At 46.0% G+C, this 12079-nt stretch overlaps 1 long non-coding RNA gene across 1 annotated transcript; it reads right to left on the bottom strand.

The window, feature by feature from the left end:
- Positions 1–9152: 9152 nt before the first annotated feature.
- LOC310666764 lies at positions 9153–11163 on the bottom strand. The gene is made up of 2 exons (XR_014506020.1): positions 11017–11163; positions 9153–9437 (listed from the first exon to the last, which is right to left on the bottom strand). It is a non-coding gene; the product is annotated as an uncharacterized lncRNA (long non-coding RNA).
- Between the last annotated feature and the right edge of the window lie 916 nt (positions 11164–12079).

The raw sequence follows: 12079 nt of genomic DNA, 5'->3' as shown, positions 1-12079 counted from the left end.
CATTGGCTGTGTTAGAACTTTGTCTCTCTTCTGAGAATACAAAATGCAATATCAAAATGAAATGCAATATAATACTTTAGCAGAAAGGAGATTTAAAAATAGTATTAGTGATGGTGCTTGTCTGGTAGAGGATGACCTTAAGGAAGAAGCAGGATAATTCTTCCTTATCAAGGCTGATGGGGATACCTCAAGGGAAGAGGGATAAAGGGGTATGGAAGTTTAATGGCAAAGAATGACTTGCATGTGGAAGGTCCATTTCCTTGCACCCGAGATAAATAGATCAAGCAGCAGTTGGTGAGAAAGACCTTGAGATTCTGGAAAGAGAAGTGGAATATTGGACTAGGTTACTGCTTTTTGAACATTCATTGTGACTTGTTTGCAAGAATTTTTTTTTTTTAATCTCGCTATTTATTTATTAACAGGGTTGCCATTTTTCAAAATGTGAAAACCGGACACAAAAGTTGATGATCGTTTTTTGGCAAAGTTGTAGAGCTTTGACCTAGCCATCAAGGAGAATTAAGAACTGAGGGCTGCAGTTTATTGCTGAGCTGTGTCAGATGTTTACAGCGAGGCCATTTCTCTAAATGTATTCTCGTGTCTAAATAATCTGAGATCACTCTACATTCTTGACAAAAAGAGTCTGAGCTCATTCAGGCCCAACTCTGCTCTTGAGGAACTCAGGTTTCGTTGTGGCAGGCAGAAGAGAAAAGGTTTTTGTCTCACTTCCCCATCAGAATGTACCACTGTGATACTTCCAGCTACCAGTGCTCTCCCTGGCACCACAGTAATAAACGGCCTCATCTTCAGGCTGGGTGCTGGAGATGGTTAAAGAGCCAGTGTTCCCAGATTCAGAGCCAGTGAACCGATCTGGGATCCCTTCTCCCCTGTCACTGGAGCTATACCACACAAAGCGAGGAGCCTGTCCAGGTTTCTGTTGATACCAGTGAAAGTAGCCCCAGTTTCCACCACTACTTTTAGAGCAGGCAAGTTTCACAGTTTGGCCCAGGGACACAGACTGGGAGCCTGCCTGAGTCACTGTTGGCTGTGAATTGGCACCTTTTGAAAAAAAGAAAAAGAAAAGCATGACTCTCCATCCTCTGTCTTCTCAAATATCACTGGAGCTTTAAGTTTCCATAATAAATAAACATAATAAATGAATATATATTATAGTTTATTGTGCTGTTGGCTCCACGGCAAAAGAGATGTTATTCCTTCCCATCCTTACCTGAGCAGTAACTGAGAAGGGCCAGAAAAACCAGAGTCCAGGCCATGGTGAGCTCTCTTATCCAAACCGGCAACTGGCTGGAACCTCAGCCTTTTGCTTCTTAAATGGCCTGGAGCTGATGAATGGCCACTTCATGCAAATCCAAACTGTGCTCATTGGCTCTGCTAGAACTGCATGTCTCTATTTGGAATGCATGATTAAGTAGGTCAACCAGATGCAATAGGACTGATTTGGGGAGGGAGAGAGAGAGAGAGAGAGGACCTGAAGTAGAAGTAGGATGATCTGCCATGATCAAGGCAGATTGGGACTGTCACTCACGGGAAGAGAGAAAGAGATGGGCTCACACGAGTAAAGGACACGAAATGTGCATGCACAAGACACAGTTCCTGGCACCTCCAATTTAAAAAGGAATCAGGTAGTAAAAGATGGGTTAATGCCCCTTTCGAGATGCTAGCATCAGAATAAGAAGCCTGGAAAATGGATTGATTTTTGTTCTGATTTAGTTGCAGGGAGGTTAGACGGCATTGTGTCAAAGAGATGTTCTCCCACACTTTCCAGTACATTGCCCCATCCCTTTCCTTCTTCCAAATATCAACATTTGGGGGAAAGCTGGTTTCCTGCACAAGCATCCAGAACAATTTTAAGTGGGCCCCCTGGATTTGCCAGCATGTGATGGAATCTCACCTGAAAATGTGGACAGGCTGGAATAACCTTTAAGAAAAAAACAGATGGACCTACTATAATGCAGATTCTTCTGATCCAAGGGAGGAGGGGTGTTTTACATCAATATATCTTCTCAGATCTGGAAATGTGAATTCTAGGCCGAACCAATTGACCTTTTCTCCTCAAGAAAATGTTAGGGGAAACCCAGATGTATGGCAACAAGATGGAAAAAGCAGCAGAAACGGTTCCAAAAGCTCAGAATGTCTATTTTGGGGGAGGTTCTAATATATATTTTTTTCCCATGTATTAGATGTGGTTTTTTGACTCAAAAATCATGTCAAAAACAGGGGTCATCCTATACATGGATAGTGGCATGGGGGGGACGACTGCATGTCCATCAGCCAGCTGGTTGGCGGCCCACGCTCTAGGGAGCGTTTCCGGAGGGAGCGGCTGCCCACTTTGCCAACCCCCAGCAACAGTCCACCTCCCCTCATTTTCATTATATTTAGTCTCCCAAAATAGGTTCTTATACATGAAAAAATCTGGTATATAAAATTTTATTTTCCATTTTCACATTTTACAATTATTTTAACAACAAAAATAAATCTGCACAAAACCAATCTGTTACTTATTTTGCTGTGTAGTGGTGTAGTGGTTAAGAGCGGTAGTCTCGTTATCTGGTGAACCGGGTTCGCGTCTCTGCTCCTCCACATGCAGCTGCTGGGTGACCTTGGGCTAGTCACACTTCTCTGAAGTCTCTCAGCCCCACTCACCTCACAGAGTGTTTGTTGTGGGGGAGGAAGGGAAAGGAGAATGTTAGCCGCTTTGAGACTCCTGAAGGGGAGTGAAAGGCGGGATATCAAATCCAAACTCTTCTTCTTTATCTTCCCTTTTAATTGTTTCTTACTGCACATGTTTGTTCCAGTCCTGCTAATGTTTTTAATACATATTCATATATTCAACCATTTTTTCCCATTCTCTTCTAAAAAGTCTGTCATCTGGTTCTCTTACTCTTCCGGTAAGTTTCGCCATTTCTGCGTACTCCATCAATTTTAGTTTGGATTTGATATCCCGCTTTATCACTACCCAATGGAGTCTCAAAGCGGCTAACATTCTCCTTTCCCTTCCTCCTCGACAACAAACACTCTGTGAGGTGAGTGGGGCTGAGAGACTTCAGAGAAGTGTGACTGGCCCAAGGTCACCCAGCAGCTGCATGTGGAGGAGCGGGGAATCGAACCCAGTTCACCAGATTACGAGTCCACCGCTCTTAACCACTACACCACACTGGCTCTCTAGTTGCCAGTCACATTTTATTGGAACTGTTTCTTCTTTCCATTTCTGGGCGTACACCATTCGGGCAGCCGTAATAGCATACATAAATGTAATTTTTAACCCCAAGAGTATTATAAGGCAGACAAAGTTGTGTTCAGGCACTTGAGTTCAGTGCTGGATTTACGTACAGTACAGGGGTACCTCACAAGACGAATGCCTCGCAAGACGAATAACTTGCAGGACGAAAGAGTTTTTCGTTTTTTGAGTTGCTGCGCAAGACGAATTTCCCTATGGGCTTGCTTCACAAGACGAAAACGTCTTGCGCCTTTTTTAAAAAACCGCCAATGCATTCCTATGGGAAACCGTCAATGCACAGTGGTGCTTCACAAGACGAAAAAATTCACAAGACGAAAAAACTCGCAGAACGAATTGCGTCTTGCGAGGCACCACTGTATAAGCTAAACAAGCTATAGCTTAGGGCACCACTCTCTTGGGGGCCCCCAAAACAATTAGAGGAAATTCTGCATGTGCAAATGGCTTTAGATACCTATTAGGTCCATAAATTACCATATAGCATATATTCAACACAAAAAACAGTGACAATTTGTTGTTGACAAAGGACAGCTGGACATATAATTTTTGCTAAATCTGGTATAAGTGGACCTACATCGCCCCCTACAAATTAAAGAAAGGACTGCAGAGTTTGCAGCTCTATCAACAGCCAGACACACTGAGATTTCCATGGCAAAGTTTCTATATATAAGACCCTGGGCAATTTCCAAGTGGGTTGTAAATAATTTAAAATTACTCATTTTACATCCTTAAGATATCAATGACTTCCCTTCTTTTCTTTCCATGGTTCACTTTACATATCATAAATCCCTGCATATTTTACAAAAACTATACCATTCAGTATTCCATTATTGCATCCATCAAAACTTGTTTACACTGCTGAATTTATCTAAATGCTGCCAGTGTTTTCAGCTATACACAATTATTCCCCATATATTCAATAGATGTATGTATGTTCTCCTTGTTCTCTTATTCTATATGTTAAGTCTGCGAGTTTTGCATATCAAATTGCCTAGGGTCTTAAGGATGGGTGCTTAATAATTTTCCTGCCTCTTATAGTAATTGTAATGTGCTGTGTTAGGTGCTACACGTTTAATTGTATTTTCATTGCTTGTTTCATTTCTTACATATTGCCTTTTATTGCATTACAATGTGAATTTCCTAAGACATAAAAGAAACAATTAGAATACATTTAACGAGCATGTTGACTCTAACAGGAAGCTGGGTGGGACATGACATTTTCCTTTCTTATATCTCCCCAGAGCTGATGAATGGTCCTTTCATGGACATCCCATGTTCATTGGCTGTGTTAGAACTTTGTCTCTCTTCTGAGAATACAAAATGCAATATCAAAATGAGATGCAATATAATACTTTAGCAGAAAGGAGATTTAAAAATAATATTAGCAATGGTGCTTGTCTGGTAGAGGATGACCTTAAGGAAGAAGCAGGATAATTCTTCCTTATCAAGGCTGATGGAGATATCTCAAGGGAAGAGGGATAAAGGGGTATGGAAGTTTAATGGCAAAGGATGTGACTTGCATGTGGAAGGTCCAGTTCCTTGCACCCAAGATAAATAGATCAAGCAGCAGTTGGTGGGAAAGATCTTGAGATTCTGGAAAGAGAAGAGGAATATTGGACTAGGTTACTGCTTTTTGAACATTCATTGTGACTTGTTTGCAAAGAAATAAAAAACAACAACAACCCAGCTATTATTACACAAAGGTTGAGGATTGTTTTTTGGCAAAGTTGTTGAGCTTTGACCTAGCCATCAAGGAGAATTACGAACTGAGGGCTGCAGTTTATTGCTGAGCTGTGTCAGATGTTTACAGCGAGGCCATTTCTCTAAATATATTCTCGTGTCTAAATAATCTGAGATCACTCTACATTCTTGACAAAAACGGTCTGAGCTCATTCAGGCCCAACTCTGCTCTCAAGGAACTCAGGTTTCGTTGTGGCAGGGCAGAAGAGAAAAGGTTTTTGTCTCAGTTCCCCATCAGATTGTATCACTGTGGAACTTTCTACCACCAGTGTACTCCCAGGCACCACAGTAATAAACGGCCTCATCTTCAGCCTGGGTGTTGGAGATGGTTAAAGAGCCAGTGTTCCCGGATTGAGAGCCAGTGAACCGATCTGGGATCCCTTCTCCCCTGCTGGAGCCATACGATACAAAGCGAGGAGCCTGTCCAGGTTTCTGTTGATACCAGGCAAAGCTGTCCCAGCTACCACTACTTTTAGAGCAGGAGAGTTTCGCAGTTTGGCCCAGGGACACAGACTGGGAGCCTGTCTGAGTCACTGTTGGCTGTGAATTGGCACCTTTTGAAAAAGAAAAAGAAAAGCATGACTCTCCATCCTCTGTCTTCTCAAATATCACTGGAACTTTAGGTTTCCATAATAAATAAAACCTACAAGTAATTTTGGTTTTATCTCTCAGGTCTACATGAGGTTACCTGTTTGCATCCTTACCTGAACAGTAACTGAGAAGGGCCAGGAAAAACAGACTCCAGGCCATGGTGAGGGGCTTTCTCAAACACAAAAGCAACTGGCTGGGACCTCACCCTTTGCTTTCTTAAGTCCTCTAGGGCTGGGGAATGTCCCCCTTTATGCAAATGCACCCAGATTTGCATAAATGATTTTTTTTTTAAAAAAAATGAGACTGGGTCTTGTCTTGTACACAGCGAACGTTTCCCACCATGGAAACATGCCTCGCAAAGGATGCAACAGCCTTGTGCCCTGCAATCGCAGCCTCGCCTTTGAGAGGCTGGGCTCATTCACATGCCTCGTGTCTCCCCCCCCCCCAAGTGGCTATGTACATTTTAGAATTATTTTATGTGTTGTAAGCTGCCCAGAGTGGCTGGGGAAACCCAGCCGGATGGGCTGGACATAAATAACTAAATCATCCTCATCCTCATCATCATCATCATCATTTCGCCCCTGTAGATACATACAGTGGTACCTCGGGTTACATACGCTTCAGGTTACAGACTCAGCTAACCCAGAAATATTACCTTAGGTTAGGTTAAGAACTTTGCTTCAGGATAAGAACAGAAATCGGGCTCCAGCGCCGCGGCGGCAGCAGGAGGCCCTATTAGCTAAAGTGGTGCTTCAGGTTAAGAACAGTTTCAGGTTAAGTACTGACCTCCGGAACGAATTAAGTACTTAACCCGAGGTACCACTGTACTATATATTGTCTAATGATCATGTATATGATATGTGAGAATTGCTCCTTTTTAAAACAGAAGGGGGAGCAGGTGCTCACCCCCTGCTGAGACCCCCCCCCCCCCCAATTTGCAACAGCTGCCCTCCACACCTGACTCTGGGTAGGGTGGAAAGATTAAAGGGGCGAAATTTGTTTGATGTGAATGTTTTTTGGACGAGGGAAAGTTGAGCTTTTATTTATTTTTGTTTATTCATTAATGGGGCTGATGATTGCTTTGTTTATTATTTGAGCGTGTTTTTTAATCGATGTTATGTTATATGAAATATCACTGTGTTGTTAAAACCAGGAATGGGGGGGGGGGCAGTTAAACGACTCCTCCCAAATCCCAAGTCCCCACCACAGCCTCGAACTAAGGCCAGGTCAATGACACAAGCGCCATACATAGACAACAGCAAAGAGGCTCAGAAAAGCAGTCTATAAAATTGTAGCAATTAGCGGAGACCACGTATGGAACTCTGACATTCCCATATGGAATCAAATAATCGCCCAAATTCAACAGTTTGGCGGATTTCCTTGGTTCCAAAGGCTGATGTCTCCTCTGGAAGAGGGGAATCCAGGGCTCCCCCTGCCTCCAGAATCCCTTAAGCATAAGGTCACTGTCAGGGGTTCAGGAGCAGAGTCACAGGAGAGGGAGGAAACGGAGAGCGAGGGGGAGGAGTCTGAAGGAAATGTCAGCGACGACAGTAGTCCGAGGTCTCTGAGTCTCTCCAGTGACTCGGAGGATTCACAGAAAGGGGCCCCCATGGTCAGGGCAAGGGGAGTGCCCAGGGGGACACCTCGGGAAGAAGGGGCCAGAGGAGACTCAGAGAGTAGCAGTTGGAAATCAGGGCCCGCGTCCCCCCCAGAGGGCAGTAGGGGGGAGGAGTCCCAGGCATCGGGATCAGGTGGAGCGCTGCCAGCAGGAGAACATGAGGCAGGATTGACCACACCTCCGTCGGGGAGTGAGGAAACGGTCATCAGGAAAGTTAAACGCGCGCGCGCGCCAAGTTCAAATGTACAGGAGGGAGGCACAGTGGGCAGCCCGGGAAGAGAGCCAGGTCCTAAAGCCCGCAGAAGAGAGCGGGAGGAGTCAGGGGGGTCGTCATCGTCAGCCTCAGAGGAATCCAGGGAGACAGGGGCCCCGGAGGGCAACAGGACCCAGAGGAGAAAGAAGAGGTGGAGTAAAGCTAGAGTCTTAAACTGGTGTACAGGGGGCGGGGACTCAGAGGGAGCTTCGCCGGTCTAAAGTTTAGACGTAGGGATGGAGCGCTGCGGCGTGGAAATGGAAACTGTACTTCAATAAAGACTTTTGTACATAAATACCAGCCAGCGTTGGTCCTCTGTGAGCTGGGACCAGGAGCCAGCCCTGACAGTCACGTACTCCTTGCCCCTCCATAAGGTGTGAACTTAGCCTCACAAGAGGAGGTGATCAAGGGCAGCACAAACCCCAGACAGAAATCCATCCAGATGGAGGATTGAATCCTGATCCTTTCAAAGGAGGAGCTCAGGAAAGCCTTGCAGCTAGGGAGATGTGTAAATACTTTTATTGTTCTTTGAGGAAGAGGTTGGTTAAAAGGTGCAGGGAATGGGGAGTTATTGACAGGGGTGGGTGTGATGGGCTCATGTTTCTACACGCCAAACACTCCTACTTTGTGACATATTTGTGATGTTTCGATGATGCTGTTGGAAAATGTATTATGGGAAATGGGGAGGGGTCTTAAAAGTTCACGCAACCCCATGCTCAGGGTTCCTACTCTGTGTGTGTTTGAACCTTCTTGCAAGAAATAAAGATCAGGTCTAAGGTAAAGGTAAAGGTACCCCTGCCCGTACGGGCCAGTCTTGACAGACTCTAGGGTTGTGCGCCCATCTCACTCAAGAGGCTGGGGGCCAGCGCTGTCCGCAGACACTTCCGGATCACGTGGCCAGCGTGACATCACTGCTCTGGCGAGCCAGAGCCACACACGGAATGCCGTTTACCTTCCCGCTAGTAAGCGGTCCCTATTTATCTACTTGCCCCCGGGGGTGCTTTCGAACTGCTAGGTTGGCAGGCGCTGGGACCGAACAACGGGAGCGCACCCCGCCGCGGGGATTCGAACCGCCGACCTTTCGATCGGCCAGCCCTAGGCGCTAAGGCTTTTACCCACAGCGCCACCCGCGTCCCTTAAAGATCAGGTCTACTGACTGCTATTTGCTTCTTTAACTTGACTGGAGAATCCTTCTTTTGCTGGCTGGGGAGACCCATGAGGACTGGCAGCCGATGAACTGGGCAGCGGAGTAAATTCACACCCCAAAATTTTTCCTTATCAGCATTAATGTATCATATGATCCCCCCTACTTTCCCCCACCCCAAGGTGTTGTGTACTGTGTAACTTTGTACTGTCTCTTGGAGATCTTCAGGTGACAAGTGAGTAATCAATGAAATTAAGGAGCAAAATAGGAATAAGAAAAGATCCATCAAGATTTTTGGGAAAATTCATTTTCTAATGGGGGTACAGATTGCTGGGGCAGTTGGTTGGTGGGTGGGTGGTCCTGCCATTGTAATGTGTCAGAGCCCAAATGGCCTCACTGAGCCTTACAAATCTAGATATCAAAAGATATTCTGGCACAGATGAATGAAGCTCCAGTGATCTAGTCCCTTCTGCACTCTGGGGAGGAAGGGAACAGGTTTTTGTCTCAGTTCCCCATTAAGTTGTATCACTGTGAAACATGATACTACTGGTGGCCTCCCAGTCAACACAGAAATAAACTGCCTCATCTTCAGCCTGGATGTTGGAGATGGTTAAATAGCCAGTGTTCCCAGAGGAAGAGCCCATGAACCGGTCCGGGATCCCTTCTCCCCTCTTGTCGGCACCATAGAGCACAAAACGAGGAGCGTCTCTGGGTTTCTGTTGATACCAGTAAAAGCTGTCCAAACTCCCACTACTTTTGGAGCAGGGGAGTTTAGTCGTCTGGCCCAGAGACACAGACTGGGAGTCTGGCTGAATGACCGCTGGCTGTGAATGGACACCTTTACAGAAACAGACAGAAAAAGACAGAGTAACTTTCCTCTTCATCATTTGTTCCCTTCAGCATCACAACAGACTGTGTGGACTCATGGATGGTTGGTTGGCTGGGTGTGTGTGTAAGTCCTACCATATTATTTATTTGTTTTAAAATATTTATACCCCACTATTCAGGAAAAAACATGTCACATGGGGTAAATCATGCCGCAATCAGACATAAATCATACAGTAAAAAGATAACCATTTAATATCAGAGATCAACTAAATATTAGAGGAGGATATTTTCTTAATTGTCAGCAAAAGTTGGCAGCCACAGAAGTGAGTGCAAAGCCCTTTGGCTTGAGACTTTGAAAGATCTTAAGGCACAGAGAAAATGAGCTCTTCATTCTTCACTCCGGATTGGAAGAGCAAAGGTTTTTGTCTCAGTTCCCCATCAGATTGGACCACCGCGAAACATGTTGTTATCATACTCTCAGGCACCACAGTAGCAAACTACCTCAGCCTGGATGTTGGAGAACAAAGTGAGGAACCTGCCCAGGTATCTATCTGTTGATTCCAATGAAACCTGCTCCAGCTACCACCACTATTTTGAGAGCAGGAGAGTTTCACAGTTTCACCCGGGGACACAGACTGGGAGACTGGCTGAGACAAGGCTGGCTGTGAAGTGACACCTTGCAAAAAAGGAAAATCAAATACTTTGATCCTCTGTGCTCCCCAATACTGCAGAAGCAATATGTTTCTTTGATAACCATCTTAGATTCTTCTTCTTGTTGTTGTCTCTTACACTTATGTCAGGGGTTCAGGAGCAGAGGCACAAGAAAGGGAGGAAATAGAGAGCGAGGGGGAGGAGTCCGAAGGAAATGTTAGCGATGACAGCGGTCCGAGGTCTCTGAGTCTTTCCAGCGAATCGGAAGATTCACAGAAAGGTGCGCCCATGGTCAGAGCAAGGGGGGTGCCTAGGGGGGCACCCCAGGAAGAAGGGGCCAGAGGGGACTCAGAGAGCAGCAGTCGGAAATCAGGACCAGCGTCCACACCAGAGTGCAGTAGGGGGGAGGAGTCCCAGGCATCGGGATCAGGCGGCGCACTGCCAGCGGGAGGACATGAGTCAGGATTGGCCACGCCTCCATCGGGGAGCGAGGAAACGGTCGAGAGGAAGGTTGAAGGCTGGGCGCGCGTGCCAAGTTCAAATGTACAGGAGGGCGGCGCAGTTGGCAGCCCGGATAGGGAGCCAGGTCCCAAAGCCCGCCGAAAAGAGCGGGAGGAGTCAGGGGGGTCAACGTCAGCGTCAGAAGAATCCAGGAAGGAAGGAACCCCGGGGGGTAGCAGAACCCAGAGGAGAAAGGAGAGACGGAAGAGGTGGAGTAAGGCTAGAATCTTAAACTGGTGTACAGGGGGCGGAGATTCAGATGGAGCTTCGCCGGTCTAAACCCTAGACGTAGAGCTGGGGCGCTCCGGCTTGAAAATGGAAACTGTACTTCAATAAAGACCTTTGTACATTACTACCGGCTAACGTTGGTCCTCTGTGAGCTGGGACCTGGAGCCAGCTCTGACAACTTACCTAAGATTATCTCTTTGCCTCCTTACCTGAACAGTAACTGAGAAGAGCCAGGAAAAGCAGAGCTGGGGCCATGGTGGACTCTCCAAAGGAGGGAGGTTTTCTGAGTCAAATGGGGAACTGGCTGGGACTTCGCCCTCCCCTTGCTTAAAACCCCTAGAGCTGAGGATTCATGCAAATCCATTCCTGTGCCTTCATTGGCTTTTCTACTGGGAATGCAAATGTCCAATAATAAAGTCCAAAACAAAAGAACTGATTTGCATTAAGGAGCTGTTTAAAAAATACCCTGAAAGAGCCAACCTTTCATGGGGAATGTGTGTGAGGCATAGTCCCCAAATGCCAAGACCATCATCAAAACCCTTAAGCTTCTCACTTTGTCATGCAGTCTCAAATTCCCCTCTTTGTTGCCGTACGCTAACTGGGAATGCCTTCACTGGAAATGGGGGAAGAGAGAGTTAAGAACTGAGGGCTGCAATTTATTGGTGAGCTGTGCCAGATATTTACGGTGACACCATTTCTCTCAATGCATTCCTGTGTCTAAATAATCTGATATCACTCTACATTCTTGTCAAAAACAGTCTGAGCAGATTCAGCCCAACTCTGCTCTTGAGGAACTCAGGTTTCGTTGTGGCAGGGCAGAAGAGAAAAGGTTTTTGTCTCAGTTCCCCATCAGATTGTATCACTGTGGAACTTCCTACTACCAGTGCGCTCCCTGACAGCACAGTGATAAACTGCCTCATCTTCAGCCTGGATGTTGGAGATGGTTAAATAGCCAGTGTTCCCAGAGAGTGAACCAATGAACCGATCTGGGATCCCTTCTCCCCTGTGTCTGATGTGATACAGCACAAAGCGAGGAGCCTGTCCAGGTTTCTGTTGATGCCACTCAAAGTTGTCCCAGTTACCACCACTACTTTTAGAGCAGGAGAGTTTCGCAGTTTGGCCCAGGGACACAGACTGGGAGCCTGTCTGAGTCACTGTTGGCTGTGAATTGGCACCTTTTGAAAAAGAAAAAGAAATGCATGACTCTCCATGCTCTGTCTTCTCAAATATCACTGGAGCTTTAAGTTTCCATAATAAGTAAACACTACAAGT

This window comes from Podarcis tiliguerta (genome assembly GCF_965153285.1).
Source record: "Podarcis tiliguerta genome assembly, chromosome: 16".
NCBI lineage: Eukaryota > Metazoa > Chordata > Lepidosauria > Squamata > Lacertidae > Podarcis > Podarcis tiliguerta.
Note: the sequence above shows the minus strand (reverse complement) of the source record. Positions and strands in the feature narration are given on the sequence as shown.